This window comes from Budorcas taxicolor, chromosome 19 (assembly GCF_023091745.1).
Source record: "Budorcas taxicolor isolate Tak-1 chromosome 19, Takin1.1, whole genome shotgun sequence".
In the NCBI taxonomy this organism is placed as follows: domain Eukaryota; kingdom Metazoa; phylum Chordata; class Mammalia; order Artiodactyla; family Bovidae; genus Budorcas; species Budorcas taxicolor.
The window spans coordinates 31,902,218-31,917,557 of NC_068928.1; the positions used below are offsets into that span (position 1 = coordinate 31,902,218).

Here is a 15,340-nt window from a genome sequence, read left to right on the forward strand (position 1 = left end):
TCTTGGCCGTCGTCCCTGTGGTCCTCACTGTCTCAGCCGTCTCCCTCTTAAAATTTTCAACATCTTCCTCACAGTTAAATACACCGTCTCTCAGCTTAATCCAATAAATAGAAGCCAAAGGGTGCAAGTTTTAGGCACAGATTTTCCTTTAAAGTTTCTCTGGGGATTTCCCTGGGTGGGCTGGCGGACTCTGGGCTTGGGGAACTAAGATCTGCATGCCACACACTGCGGCCGAAAAAAAAAAGAGTTTCTCTGATCGTGAGTAAAGTAGCTACGCTTTCCTAACACACACACTCACTCACTCACTTGGTAAATATGCGAGAAGACTCAATAAAATATTTAAATACCTTTAGTAGTAAAAAAAACCTAATACTACTGTTGAAACAAAAACAGCAGTACACCAAAGTCAAATGCGAGAAGATAGAAAACCACACTTGGTAACAGCTCAGATATTTTATTTGTCAGCTGATGTACAAAAGTTAGAGTTTATATCACAAGGCCATTTTGAGGGCATCAGACATGTGCACAGACTTCCTTGGTGGTCCAGTGGTTAAGACTCTGAGCTCCCAGTGCAGGGGGCACAGGTTCAATCCCTGGTCAGGGAACTCTGATCCCGCATGCCTCTTGGTGCAGCCAATAGAAAAAACTGTATAATGTACAAGAAGGGACATCAAGGCATCGGAGACCGTGTGTGAGATTAGAAGAAGGAGTTCTCAGAACCCACTGGTTCCCATAGAGCCAAACGGTCCACTTTAAACATAGGGGTAAAAACCTTGTATGCAAGGCCACTAATTGGCAGACACTGCCTGTTAACCTATGGGTTGGTAAATAAGGCAGTCTCTCCCCACCCCATCCCCACCAACCCAGGACTTCCTGGACCTGAAACCTGAGAGTGGGGGTGGGAGGGCAGCATCCCTTTGGATTGGCCCCAGGCCCATGCTATATTGGTGGTTAGATATTTTGAATTGCCCCCACGATGTATCACTGACATGTTGTGGTTCAAAACTTGGCATCAACAAGTCTTTATAGCAAAAAGGACCTGCGTTTTATGCAGTTAAATCTTAGCTCAAGAGAAAATCTAGAAGCAACCAAGCAGGATATGACACAGAGACAAAAAATGGCACAGACCTACCCGTCTTCATTTTGCCTAAGGTTTATAAAGACGTGTGTATGCAAAAACACTTCCAAGCGAAATAATGTACGTGAAAATATTATGTAAGCTGTGAAATGCCATTTAAAGGTAATTTATTAATAAATCTTTGAAGCTGGAAAATTTCAAACATTCCGTGAGAATAGGTTGATTCAAACTAAAAAACTGTTGAATGCCGAGTTTAGGGTGAGGATAAATAAGCATATAGCATATGCCAGGCAAAGATGCTATAACTACATGCTTCCTTAATTAACCCCTGCAGCAGCTTGGAGTGCCAGGTATGGTCGTCCTGTTACAGAGCCCAGGAAACAATTTGAGGAGACACAGAAAGCCCTGTCTTAGCTTGTTTCCTCTCTGTTCCCCGGCTGATTTCTTACACCCAGAGGAACTTCTCTGCCTCTGACTTTTCTCCTTTCTTGGGCCCCTTTGTTGTGGTTTAGTCGTTCAGTCGAGCCTGACTCTTTGTGACCCAATGGACTGTAGCCCACCAGGCTCCTTTGTCCATGGGATTCTCCAGGCAAGAATCCTGGAGTGAGTTGCCATTTCCTTCTCCAGGGGATCTTCCCGACACAGGAATCGAACCCGCGTCTCCCGCATTGGCAGCCGGGTTCTTTACCGCTGAGCCACCTGGGAAGCCCCCTTGAGAACCTAGGGAGACATTAAAACTGCCTCCTTGTCTGGCAGGACCCCTTAGCCAAAAATCAAGGGAGCAGGAGAGGGAAGCTCCAATTCACAGCTCATTTTCCTCAGGGAAACTTAAGTCTTCACCCCTGGGAAGGGGCTCTCTTCTGGGCCCAGCTTTTCCCAGGGAGTTAAGGTCGCTGAATGTGACCAGGTGATCACATTGTACCATCAAATGCTGGATGGAGCCAAGGGCACAGATGGCATTCCATTTCAAATACTCGAATGGCGGCAATTCAGAAAGCAGTGATACTTTAAAAATTATGAGACCGGTTTTTCCCTGAAAATTATCATGCGACACGGTCAGCATGTGACAGCAGTAAGTGCAGAGTGCTCGGACGGACTCAGTGCAGTGAAGAATGCTGCCTTGTGAGCAGCAGTGCTGATGGTCCTCAGCGGGGAGAGTGATGCAAAGGAGATTCTGAAACCAAAGCCAGTAGCTTGTTGACAGAGTCCCTTTCATTCAGAGCTTTTCCAGCTAAAAAAAAATTGGGGGATTAAATGATAAAATGAAGAACCAAGGAGTCGTTTACGACTTCCTTCTAACTAGACGTTTCCTTAAGGATCTGTACATTTTCATCCATTGTATATATTTAAAAATGCTTAAGCCTGCTTTTGTCTGGGTTTCCTTTTCCATAATATTCCTCCATCCTGCGTTAGAATTTAATCACGAACAAAATGCCACATCATTCTTTATTCAAACATCATGAAATCATTGCAGATGAGACGAGGAGATAAAGTAATTGGATTAGAAATGGGTGGTTTAAGTTTACACCATTTTATTATATCAGGAATTTTTGATATTTGAGACGTAGATTTCCACAGCTGTGCGATCACTTGTGCCTAAGATACTTACATGAAACCAGGTTCTGTGCTTTTGTTATTTTAAATTCCGAGGGAGGATGAATGTAGATGGTCAAACTATTCACCTGAGAAAGTTTTATCTGAAGTTGAACAACTGATGTATCAGTTTTAAACAACATGGAGGTATGATCCTTTATACCTTAACTTGATTCTCTGCTTTCTCTTACTTTCGGTTTATAAGCAATTTAATGAATGGTCATCATGGTGTATGAGCATAATAGTTTTTTTGTTTTTTTAATTTTCCATCCATGATGTTCTCCTGATCTTAAAAATTAAATTTTATGTATTATTTTCCATCTTACAATTATTTTGGCCTATTGTAGGGTAGTTTTTTGATAAAGTGTTGCATTTTCACTTAGTTTAACCTCTAACCTATTAAGTCATTTGAGAAGAAAAAAATTGTTTGTTTCCTTAAGAAACTATATCAAAGAATAATCCTGGTTAGTTTTACTTATTCTCTGCTTGTGTTGATGCTAAATCATAGCATAAGAAATCTTTAGATAATAGGTAAAAATTATGCACTGTTACTATAGACATTTAATAACCTAATGTTGAAAGAATTGTGTCATTAGAACTTTTTAATTGTTCTTATTTTGAGCTTAGTTCATTTTAGATTTGTTCCTAAAGAAAAAAGTACAATTCAGTCAACTGGAGATTTTGTTGAACTTTTTTTTTAAGCTGGAAATAAATATAAATTTACTTAATTCTTCATAATATTATTTCTATATATCTTCATAATATTCTCAATCAGAAAACTAAAAAAGAATGTCTAAATAATTTTGTAAATATGATTACAATGAATAAATTAGTATGGGAAGAAAAGATATATTAAAAATAATCCTCAAATATAGTTTTATTTGTACTTTTAGCCATCTTATATTAAACAGAGACTAAGAAATGGAGAAGGAAATGGCAACCCGCTCCAGTGTTCTTGCCTGGAGAATCCCAGGGACGGGGGAGCCTGGTGGGCTGCCATCTATGGGGTTGCACAGAGTCAGACACGACTGAAGCGACTTAGCAGCAGCAAGAAATAGAAGGAGAGAGGACTGTGGAGTTAACCTAGCATATCCCTTGTTTTAGATAAAGAGAAGTCAAGAAATTCCATCTTATCCTTGATTTTGATAATTTAAAAAATGTAACAAAATTTTTTTGTGTTGTGAAGATAAGCAGGCAAAGTGGAAAAAAAAAAAAGAAATAGCAATGAAGCAAATACAATACAAAGGACAAGCACAAAGACTAATAATTTCTCTTGTTTTCTTTTTCCTTTTATGTAATTTCCTCTCAGCCTCTGGCAGGTTAGTTGATTGGACTGCAGTGCCAACCATGGGAAAAGCCAGTTTTCTTTTTTTCAATTTATTTATTTTTAATTGGAGGATAATAACTTTACAATATTGTGTACTTTTTAAGTTAAAAATGTGTAGTGTGGTAACTCCTGTAGCTTCCCCCTCTGTTGAGGGCATGTGTAGTGCTTGTAACATTCTTTCCAGAGGAACCAGGTGAAGCTTGTGTGAATGTGAATTTGAAAAACTCTCCTAGAATTTCCCAGCAACTTATTAAAAATAAGCCATTTATTCACTAGGTTCTTGATTAGCAATGATAGAATAAAACTTTATATTTAGTAACTAGACTTTGTATCCATCTAGTTGGATTGGGCTACCGGTTACTTTTGTACTTTCCATGAAAATAAAGAATCAAAGATGTCATAACTGTAGTTTGTTGAATATATTTTTTAAAATAACTGGAAGTATTTTAAAAATGCCTATTTAGGACTAAATAAGTAAATTGTTAATAAATTACTTCGGTGACATACATTAAAGGCAGTTTTGAGGGAACCTCTGGTTATCCATTAATCTATATTATTGCAGCTACAGTTAAATTGTACTAATTTATACTAACTAGATTTGTGAAAGCTTCAATTTATGGAATATTTCTGAAGAAATCCAATATTACTTTTCAAATTAAATCAGAATAGTTAAATGCTTGAAGAGCTTCTTTAATTAGGAGTCATCTTTGAGTATGGATACTATATCTTTGTTTGTTTGTCCTTATCATAGCTATTGGTGTGATTCATTGAATTAACAAAAATGGTCTGTAATTTTACTCAATGTGTAATACAGAGAACTTGACAAAATATTAATATATTTGAAGACACTTAGACAGTTGGTATCAAGTATTTTAAATGCCTACTGTCACTAGCAACACCAAATATTATTTAAAATGGTGTTCTATAGAATGAAAGAGTTTTCTATGTGAATGTCAGTTTCACCCTGATTCCAATATGGGTGATGGGAATGGCTAATTAAATAAAGTTTAAATTTATGAAACTTTTATCATAGTTGAAATCAAGGAAGGGAAACATCCTTTTTTAAAGAAATTTGTCTGTAATTCAGATTTTTCATTAACTCTAATAAAATGTTAATTCATGAAATTTTGGTCTGCGTTGACTTTGGGGGGCGTAAGTGAGGCTCTGTGTTACCATATAGAAATCTTTTCTTTTTGTAAAACATGACATAGATGCTGAATGACTTAACACAGAGAGGAACTTGGTGTTCACCACAGTTCTTTGAGTCAGTGTTAAATTGTAAATATTAATAATAATTTTTCATTTACTTGTAATTAAAAGATTTCATGATATAGACTGCATAATGTCTTCAGATTCAACAGATGTTAATGTCTGAAGGGAAAAGCAATGATTATTCACAATCCATTTCATCTAGATCTTTAAAGAGTATAGTTTTTCACATTTCATCCAGTCGTCGCTGACACTTGTGACCTTCTGGAATATTATTGATGATACGCTTACATGCTTGTTAACAAATTCTTAAAGAAAATCGAGATAAAAATACAAAGTTACAGTCTCTGTTTGCTTTAGTAAACAACTTGTGTGTTAGAAACTGTCTATTTTCTGGAAAAAATTAACTGGGTCTTAGAATTACCTTAGTGGTCGCTCATATTGGGAGATGAAAAGCATCGCGTTTGTCAGATAGGGTTTCAGAGCACAGAATGACTCTGTACGAAGCCTAATTTTGCTTTGTATGTGGGACACAGATGTTTTCACCTTTAAAAAGGGATTGCAAGCACATAAAAAGGAAATTAAACCTGCTCCCAAGGAATATGTGGTGTGGCACAGTTTCAGAGAGAATTTTGAAATCAACTGGCTTAATAAGGGCTGAAAAGGCCAGCAGTGCCATTTAACTTCAGTAGCAGAAAGTACAGCTTTCAAAGTGATAGTTCTTGCCTAAACTAAATGCCCTTGGAGGTTTGTTTGTTTGTTTTTAAATTAAACTGTTTAACTTGAAGTCATCATAGACTCACATGCAGTTGTGAGAAATGATACAAAGAGATCTCATATACCCTCCACCGGGGTTCCCTCCATAGTGGTGTCTTGTAAAACCATCGCAACATCAGAGTCAGGATACCCACTCGCCTTTGTTTTCAGAATGCCTTTTGGTCCACACAGCCAAATTATAGCACTATTTTTTCCTTTCATTCTGAATAAAGAGCAACTGTACGTGTAACTATGCATATAAAAATTATCTTTAAAATATATATATGATGAGATCTCTGTTCCTACGTTGTGGGCACAAAGATCCATACTGTAAAGCTGTTCATTTGTGAAGAGTTGACTCTTAAAGATAAATTTACGTGAAATGCTCCTTTTTTTTTCCTGCACAGTTTAGTTCATTGGTTCTGTTGACACATTTTATTTTGTTGTTGTTGTTTTTAAATCAGAGGAACATGCAGATTATATTAAGTTAAATCTTTGAATAATTTTGGCAATTAACCGTTACCGTAATAAAAAAAAGTTTCTTTGGAGCTCATGCAGCTATTTCGTTGGGAACAAAAGCGTATTGGCATGTGGCAAGCACACGACTGGTTTTAGATGCTAGGTTAGTAATTTTCAGGTTTTATGGACATAAAGAATCACCTACAGAGCTGATGGAGAAGGCAGACTCCTGTCCGCACTCCTTGATGTTCTTCTGTTTTAGAAGGTCAGAGTGGGGCCTAGGACTCTGCGTTTGTAATTAAGCATCACAGAGGATTCCCATGCACATGGCCCCTGAACTGTACTTTGAAAAAATGCTGTATTAGACATGGAAACTCTCTAGCATTATATTGTAGAAGCAATAAAATATTTATACTTTTCTCTAAATGTATATAAAGAACATCATCTTCATTTTTCAGAGTTTTGTCCCAATTTGGAACTACTGTTTCTCATCATCTTACTACTTAACCTCTTGGAATTTTTAGATTTCTTTTTAAGCTGAGATATAATTGACATGTAACATTCTATTAGTTTCATGTGTATAATATAAGGATTTGATATTTATATATATCACAAAATGAACATTCTACAGTTTCAGATTTGTTTTCCTTGTGAAGAGAATTTTTAAGATGTATTCTCTTAGCAACATTTAAATATACAACACGGTCTTATTATATTCACTATGTTGTACCTCAGATGCCCAGGATATATTTCTTCACTGGACTTTTGTACCTTTTGACCACGTTCACCCATTTCAGCCATATTGAAACTTTTAGATTTCAGGACTGCAAGTCAGTCACACCTCTGACTGAAATCTTTTTCAAACCTAGAAATGTTTGGCATTTGCATAGTAAACAAAAGAGGTTGGAATAGAGATTGAGAACTACCCTAAAAGCTCTGCCTTTGATAATTGCATTTAATCAAGTATGTAAAATATAATATTTAATCAAGTAGTTTGGTTGGTTGGTTTTTTTTTTCTTTCCCTTCTAGCCTTTTTTGTGTTTAAGTAAGGACAGAAAATTAAAAATAGTAAGTGAAGGGCTAGAGATGAAGATAAGAAGAAAACGCTGGCATTAAACAAAAAAGGAAAACAAAGGTGATATATTTTTAAAAGCTGAGGAATTAGAGCAATCTGTGAAGACAGGCACCCTCAGTTACTGCAAACAATGTCAGACGAGGCTCAGAAGTAAATAGTTTTGAAAGCTCAGAAATAGAAATTTTAGAAACATTTCTATCAAAATTTGACTTTAATTTTACAAACATTTGGTTATTCAAAATGGAAAATTACTCTGTAGAAAATTAATTTGTGTGCAGCAGTTTCTTTTTCAGATACGACAGAAAAATGAGGTGTGACTTACGCACTTGACCTTTGAGTAATAAGCGTCCTTTCAAGGAAAGACTGGGTAATTACTTAGACATCTTTCTAGACGTTTCTCTCGCTGTTAACCCGAACGTCTAGATTTGCTTTCATCCATTACCAGTCTGCTTCACCCTCTTTTTTGCAGTTGTCTTGGCTGCAACTGTATACTGATATTTTCAGAAAATTTCTCACCCTACAGCCCAGTTGAGTCTTTGGTTGTTTGACTGCTGTACTTACTTGTTTTCTTGATATGTGCATGTCAAAACTTAGAGTGAATCTCCTCCTTCAAAACACAGTTTTTGCCAGGGTGTTCTCTTTTTTTGTAATTATCTTATTTATGAGGTTAGCAGAACAAGATGTCTACCTTGACTCACAATGTTAGGAATTAATTTAGGAATTAATTATAGTGAAAGAAGACAGAAAAACATGCATGACTGTAGCCTGCAGGTGCTGATGGCTTCATTTTCACAATCAGTGCTTAATTAACTTAAGCCTTTTTATAAAGTTGTAAAGTTTAGTTTATATCCTATGTTGAAATTTTTTTTAAATCAGTGAAAAGACACATGTGGTGATTAACAACTAAATAGGTAAATATGCTTTTGTTTTCTTTTGTTTTTCTCTCTTTTTTTAATTGTTTTACATAATGTTAGTGAGAACACTGGAAGGCAGGCCCTCTTAGTGCTATGGAGAATGTAAATTGGGACAATCTCTCTGGAAGGAAATTTTGGTAGTTTAAAATTGTTAAAAATGTATATTCTCTTCAACCAAGAAAGTCCATTTCTAGAAATGTTTTAAAGTAAATTATCAAGATACCTGCAAATATGATATGTATTAAAATCTGTTGGACATGATTTCAACATACAAAATGGACTCAGTTAAATTATGTTTTATCCATATAATGGCATACTGTGAATATTGTAAAAGTCAGCATTTCCAACGGAGAAGGCAATGGCACCCCACTCCAGTACTCTTGCCTGGAAAACCCCATGGGCAGAGGAGCCTGGTAGGCTGCAGTCCATGGGGTCGCTAAGAGTCAGACACGACTGAGCGACTTCACTTTCTCTTTTCACCTTCATGCACTGGAGAAGGAAATGGCAACCCACTCCAGTGTTCTTGCCTGGAGAAGCCCAGGGGCGGGGGAGCCTGGTGGGCTGCCATCTATGGGGTCACATAGAGTCGGACATGACTGAAGCGACTTAGCAGCAGCAGCAGTAGCATTTCCAAATAACGCTTAATAACATGTGAAGTTTGTGAGTATTATACAACAAATATTAGATTATTAGAGTGAACACAATACATGTATGTCTGACTGGTAGATCCAAAAGTATTTATAGCCTTTAACCTAGTAATTTTCCTCTTGGAAATGAATATATGCAAAGCAGAAGTAAACAATTAACACTTCTTTTAAATTATTGAGCAAAGATAAGGAGAATAAAAATAATTCTCCCTGCAAGAGTTACCATATATTTAATGTTTTAATACAGAAAATCTTAAGGATAGCATTAAGAGTGTGATTAGGAGTCTGATGCACGTTTATCTATAGACTATGAGAGCTTTCTAAAGCAAATCACTTTAAAATAAATGAGTGAATGTAGGAAAAACTAAATAGCATTGAGGTAGACTGAAAAGGCCATGCTCTGGATGTCTGAGGACAGGGGGATTTGAGTCCTGACATTCCGGGCAGTGGGGCGGAGTGGGGATTTTTCAGTCCAATATTGGGAAATCACCGCTATTTTCAGCTGTCAAGTACAGTTTATGTCTAGATTCATCAGCATGTTCTTAAATAAATTACTTATATTTCTGGGTTTTTTTTTCACTCCATGCAAAACCTAGAGTTTTGTGATTTTTATCAGACAGAGCTCTTTAATTCCAAGCCCTTCTTGAATAACAGAGACATTCAAAACATTTCTTTAACATATTTCTTCAACCTAGCAATTTTACTACGTTATTGTTTAGCCGCTAAGTCATGTCCCACTCTTTTGTGACCCTGTGAGCTGTCCATGGGATTTTCCAGGCAAGAATACTGGAGTGAGTTGCCATTTCCTTCTCCAGGGGATCTTCCCGACCCAGGAATCAAACCCATGGCTCCTGCCAAATCTACATCATAGGCAGGTTCTTTACTCTTGAGCCACCAGGGAAGCCCTTTACTACATTAAAATAAACTAAATCACAATTCTCTTATTTCAGTTCTTTCAAGTATTTCATACAGTGATGACCATCAAAGGGACGCACATGAATAAAATTTCCTTTCAGTTCAGTTCAGTCGCTCAGTTGTGTCCAGCTCTTTGCAACCCCATGGACTGCAGCATGCCAGGCCTCCCTGTCCATCACTAACTCCTGGAATTTACTCAAACTCATGTCCATTGAGTCAGTGATGCCATCCAACCATCTCATCCTCTGTCATCCGCTTCTCCTCCCGACTTCAATCTTTCCCAGCATTAGGGTCTTTTCAGATGAGTCAGTTCTTTGCATCAGGTGGCCAAAGTATTGAAGTTTCAGCTTCAACATCAGTCCTTCCTATGAATATTCAGGACTGATCTCCTTTAGGATGGACTGGTTGGATCTCCTTGCAGTTCAAGGGACTCTCAAGAGTCTTCTCCAACACCACAGTTCAAAAGCATCAATTCTTCGGTGCTCAGCTTTCTTTATAGCCCAACTTTCACATCCATACCTGACTACTAGAAAAAGCATAGCTTTGACTAGATGGACGTTGGCAAAGTAACGTCTCTGCTTTTGAATATGCTGTCTAGGTTGGTCATAACTTTTTTTCCAAGGAGTAAGTGTCTTAATTTCATGGCTGCAGTCACCATCTACAGTGATTTTGGAGCCCAAGAAAATAAACTCTCTCACTGTTTTCACTGTTTCCCCATCTATTTGCCATGAAGTGATGGGACCAGATGCCATGATCTTCGTTTTCTGAATGTTGAGCTTTAAGCCAACTTTTTCACTCTCCTCTTTCACTTTCATCAAGAGGCTCTTTAGTTCTTCTTCACTTTCTGCCATAAGGGTGGTGTCATCTGCACATCTGAAGTTATTGATATTTCTCCTGGTAATCTTGATTCTAGCTTGTGCTTCTTCCAGCCTAGTGTTTCTCATGATGTACTCTGCATATAAGTTAAATAAGCAGGGTAACAATATACAGCCTTGATGTATGTACTCCTTTCCCTATTTGGAACCAGTCTGTTGTTCCATGTCCAGCTGTAACTGTTGCTTCCTGACCTGCATACAGATTTCTCAAGAGGCAGATCAGGTGGTCTGGTATTCCCATCTCTTTAAGAATTTTCCATAGTTTGTGGTGATCCACACAGTCAAAGGCTTTGGCATACTCAATAAAGCAGAAATCGATGTTTTTCTGGAACTCTCTTGCTTTTTCAATGATCCAGTGGATGTTGGCAGTTTGATCTCTGGTTCCTCTGCCTTTTCTAAAACCAGCTTGAACATCTGGACGTTCACAATTCACATACTCTTGAAGCCTAGCTTAGAGAATTTTGAGCATTACTTTAGAAAGGCATATTTATTGGTTTATAGCTCTTGTCTAATCTTTTTCAATACACATACATAGGCATTATACTATATATGGCATGTCATAATTTTATTTTTTCTCTTAATACCAAATCATGAACTTCCCATGTTACTAAATATTATTTGCTTTTAAAAGGTTTTTTTTTTATCAATTTTGTATGTTAATGCTGTTTTATAAATAAAGCAAAATTTGCATTAACTAAGCCCACATTGTTGGATATTGGAATTGTATCCAATAATTTATAACTGATTCCACTGCAAGTGAGCATATCTTTGGTTCTTTTTGTAAAGAATAAGATCATTTGAAATGTAGTCTCCAGATTATTGTTATACCCCTAATGACAACCGCCATATTGGTGGCAAGAAATGTTACTTTAGGTTCTTATTTCTTACTTGTGAAGGGTTAGCCCAACCATTCTTAAGCAGTAGCTGGGCAAGTGAACATAGGCTTTTTAAAAAAATATTTTATTAGAATATAGTTGCTTTACAATGTTGTGTTAGTTTCTGCTGTACAGCTTTGTGAATCAGCTATACACATAAATATATTTCCTCTTTTGGGATTTCCTTCCCACTTAGATCACTGCAGAATATTCGGTAGAGTTCCCTGGGCTATACAGTATGTTCTCATTAGTTATCTATTTAATACATAGTATCGATAGTATAAATATTTAATACATAGATATGGATAGTATCAATCCCAATCTCTCAATCCAGCCCATCTCCCTCCTTCCCCCTTGGTATCCATACATTTGTTCTCTATGTCTGGGTCTCTGTTTCTGCTTTGCAAATAAGTTCATCCATTCTATTTTTCTTGATTGCACTTATAAGTGATATTATACAATATTTTAAACGTAAACCTTTGCTAAAAGTTCTCAGGAATCTTGTACCCCAGTCCTGGTGGGCCAAATTTTGGACGTACCGGTCCTGAGGCTCAGAGTCTTTCCTCCCCCTGAACCTGACTTTCAGCAATGATCATCTGCATTTCTGTGAATCTTACCACGCTGCCTCTTATAAAATTATAAATTAAGGATCTTAGGGTTGGATGGTATCACCAACTCAATGGACATGAGTTTGAGCAAACTCCAGGAGATGGTGAAGAACAGGGAAGCCTGGCATGCTTCAGTCCACGGGGTCACAAAGAGTCAGACATGACTTGGCGTTTGATCTGGAGCCAGGGTCTCTGTCTCAGCACCTTAGAACTTCCTCATCCCTGGGGTGTGTCCTGCTCAGTTCTCCGGTGCTGAATGGCATATAGGACCATGACTGAGCACAGGGACTCAGCCTGCCCGGTTTCAAATCCAAGCCTTACAACCTCGGTTAATTCCTTGTCTGGGCCTCAGTTACCTCATCTTTCGAAGGAACACAGTGGTAATACTTACCTAACAGAGATAAGGTTTGGGCTTTCCCTGGCGGTTCAGTGGTTAAGACTTCACCTTCCAATGCAGGGGGTATGTGTTTGATTAATCAAGACTTCAAAAACAATCCATAATTTTAAAAAATATATTTTAAGAAGAAGATGGGGAGGGTGGGGGATGGGATAAGACAATGCACAAAACACTGAGCCCAGGCGTGGAAATAGTAAACCCCCTGTGAGTGACAGCCACTAATGGGACATTATTCCTGATTCATTCAGAATAAGTCAGTGCATTGCTTTAGCCTTATCAGTGTTAAGAAGGCACTATCCCATTGCTGTTCTGTGTTTGCTTGTCTGTTACATACATTTGGTTATGAAACCTACTATAGGTCTTCACCTGCCTCGGGTTGTGACTGGTTATTATGAGAAGCTAACATTTGAATGAACCCTCTCAAGATTAGCCAGGATCTGTCAATTATTTCTTTCATAACAAATTTAAAGAATGTTTCAAATGGAATTACCTATCTATCTTTGTAGTGTCTAAACAAGACAGTGGTTTTTTTGAAAGTAAAATAAATTACATAGTGATTACAGGCTTAGATATTTTGTTCCTCAGCATCACAGCTCAAAGTGGGAAACTGCAGGTGTGCACACATGAGGCTTTCTGTTGACACCTAGAGGAATCCCTCTGTCGCCTCTAATATTTAATATTGGAAAGCGTTTCGGCTTGTAGTCTTGGCTTGCTGGTCTCAGTGTCTGTAAATTCTTGAGCAAATTAGAGCATGCTGTAAAAGTAAAAACTAAAAATTCTGAGAAATATGGCCTTAGCAAGTTACAGCCATGAATAAACAAAGCTATGGAAAATATAAAGAAGAATTCTTAAAAGTGAAGAAACCTTTTCTAAAAGGAGCTTCTTCTCTAAGTCTGTTTGACCTGCCATGTTTATAAAGACTTTCTCCCTCAAACTGACCTTCAAAAGCATTTGTGATGAAACTTCTACGAATCTAATGTGTTTTGGAAAACCTAAAAGATTTAATGTGGTTGGGAAAATGTAACATAACATTTAATTTTTAAAAAATATTCCCAGACCATCTGCAAATCTTTTTAAACGTAGCCACATGTATCTGTATAGTTTATTCTCTGTGCTTATTATTTTTCTCATTATTATAATAAAAACAAAATTTGGAAAATAGCAAAAACCCATAGACCCAGCACTGTTAGTGTTTGAAGCATTTTTCCGGACTGTTAAGAGTCTTAATTATCATTTTTAATGACCGCCCGATAGTCCATAAAGCTGTCTTACCACATTTTAACCATTTCTTTAGTTCTCCTCCAGTGTTTGTCTGTTAGAAGCAACTGCAGCAGACACTTAAAAAATATTTATTCATTATTTACTTATTTTGGCTGCATCGGGTCCTAGTCGTGGCATCTTTTGTTGCAGCTCTCGGGCTTAGTTACCCTGCGGCATCTGGGATCTTAGTTCTCTGAACAGGGATCGAGCCAGTGTCCCCCCTGCATTGGGAGGTGGATTCTTAACCACTGGACCACTAGGAAAGTCCCCATTTAAAATTTCATCATGTAGTTTTCTCCTCTACTTCTAGATCATTTCCTTAATATGTTGTTTCAGAAGTGGAAATTATTAAAAACGAACTAAAGTCATTAAGTTTTGAGTTCCTTTACTGCCCTTCATAAGAATGTTTTTTCTTTTGTAAGTGATATTGAAATAATATATTCTTATTTTCATGTTCCTGTTTGTTTTTGTTTTAATTTCAAGCATTTTATATTCTTAATAGTAATTTCATTGACATCTTATGAAGCAATACAAGATTTAGATTATTCAATATTATGTAATATGTGTGACCAGTAACCTTCAGCCAGCCTGTTCATTTAATTGCAATATTACATCTGATCTCTTGGTTGGATAGCTTTCAAAATCTTGATTTATGATGGTAATTTTCTTAAAAAAAAAAACTTCTAATAGAATTTATTTTAATTTTTAAAAATTAAAAATGTTTGTCAGTATGATAAATAAAATGATGTCTCAAATATATTTGATTATAAGAGCTATCATTTTGAAAAATATGTTAGTATAAACTAGATTCTGCTTTATTTCTGTTCCTCATACATTCTTCGAAGAATTGATATGCAGATATTGCCTAGGATCTTTAACCCTAATTGTAAGTCATAGTGCTGATTTATCAGTTAAGGATCAGTTGACAAAATCTCAACCCTTTCTTCCAAGAATGACTTGTCTTGTTAATTTGTATTATCCCTGTAAAGACTGCCTTTTAAAGAATGAGAAGTATGTTAGTCACGTCTCATTGAGGAATAAAAGTCACTGTCAACTGATAAACTAAAATAAATGTCTTAATGGTTAGGTAATTTGGCAGGCTGTTTTTTATAAAGACATTTATTATCTAACATTGATTTTTTATCATTATAGACTTAATGATAAAAGGTCTGTTTGCCTTTCCATTTGTTGTGGATTTTGAGGGGGTGGCCGTGGCTGTTGTTACTTACTATTAATATTTTATCCTGGCACATAAATGTAGGCTTTCAGTACCTCACAGGAGAGAAGCACTACCTGATATGGAAGATTTTTTAAAATATAGGAGAACTGTGGTCCATTTGGTATTTCTAAAG

At 36.7% G+C, this 15,340-nt stretch overlaps 1 protein-coding gene across 1 annotated transcript in view; it reads left to right on the forward strand.

Annotated features, from left to right (window-relative positions):
• LOC128065056 (protoheme IX farnesyltransferase, mitochondrial) overlaps positions 1-15,340 on the forward strand; it is a 108,610-nt gene that overhangs the window by 55,991 nt on the left and 37,279 nt on the right. The gene's annotated exons all lie outside the window — the stretch shown is intronic.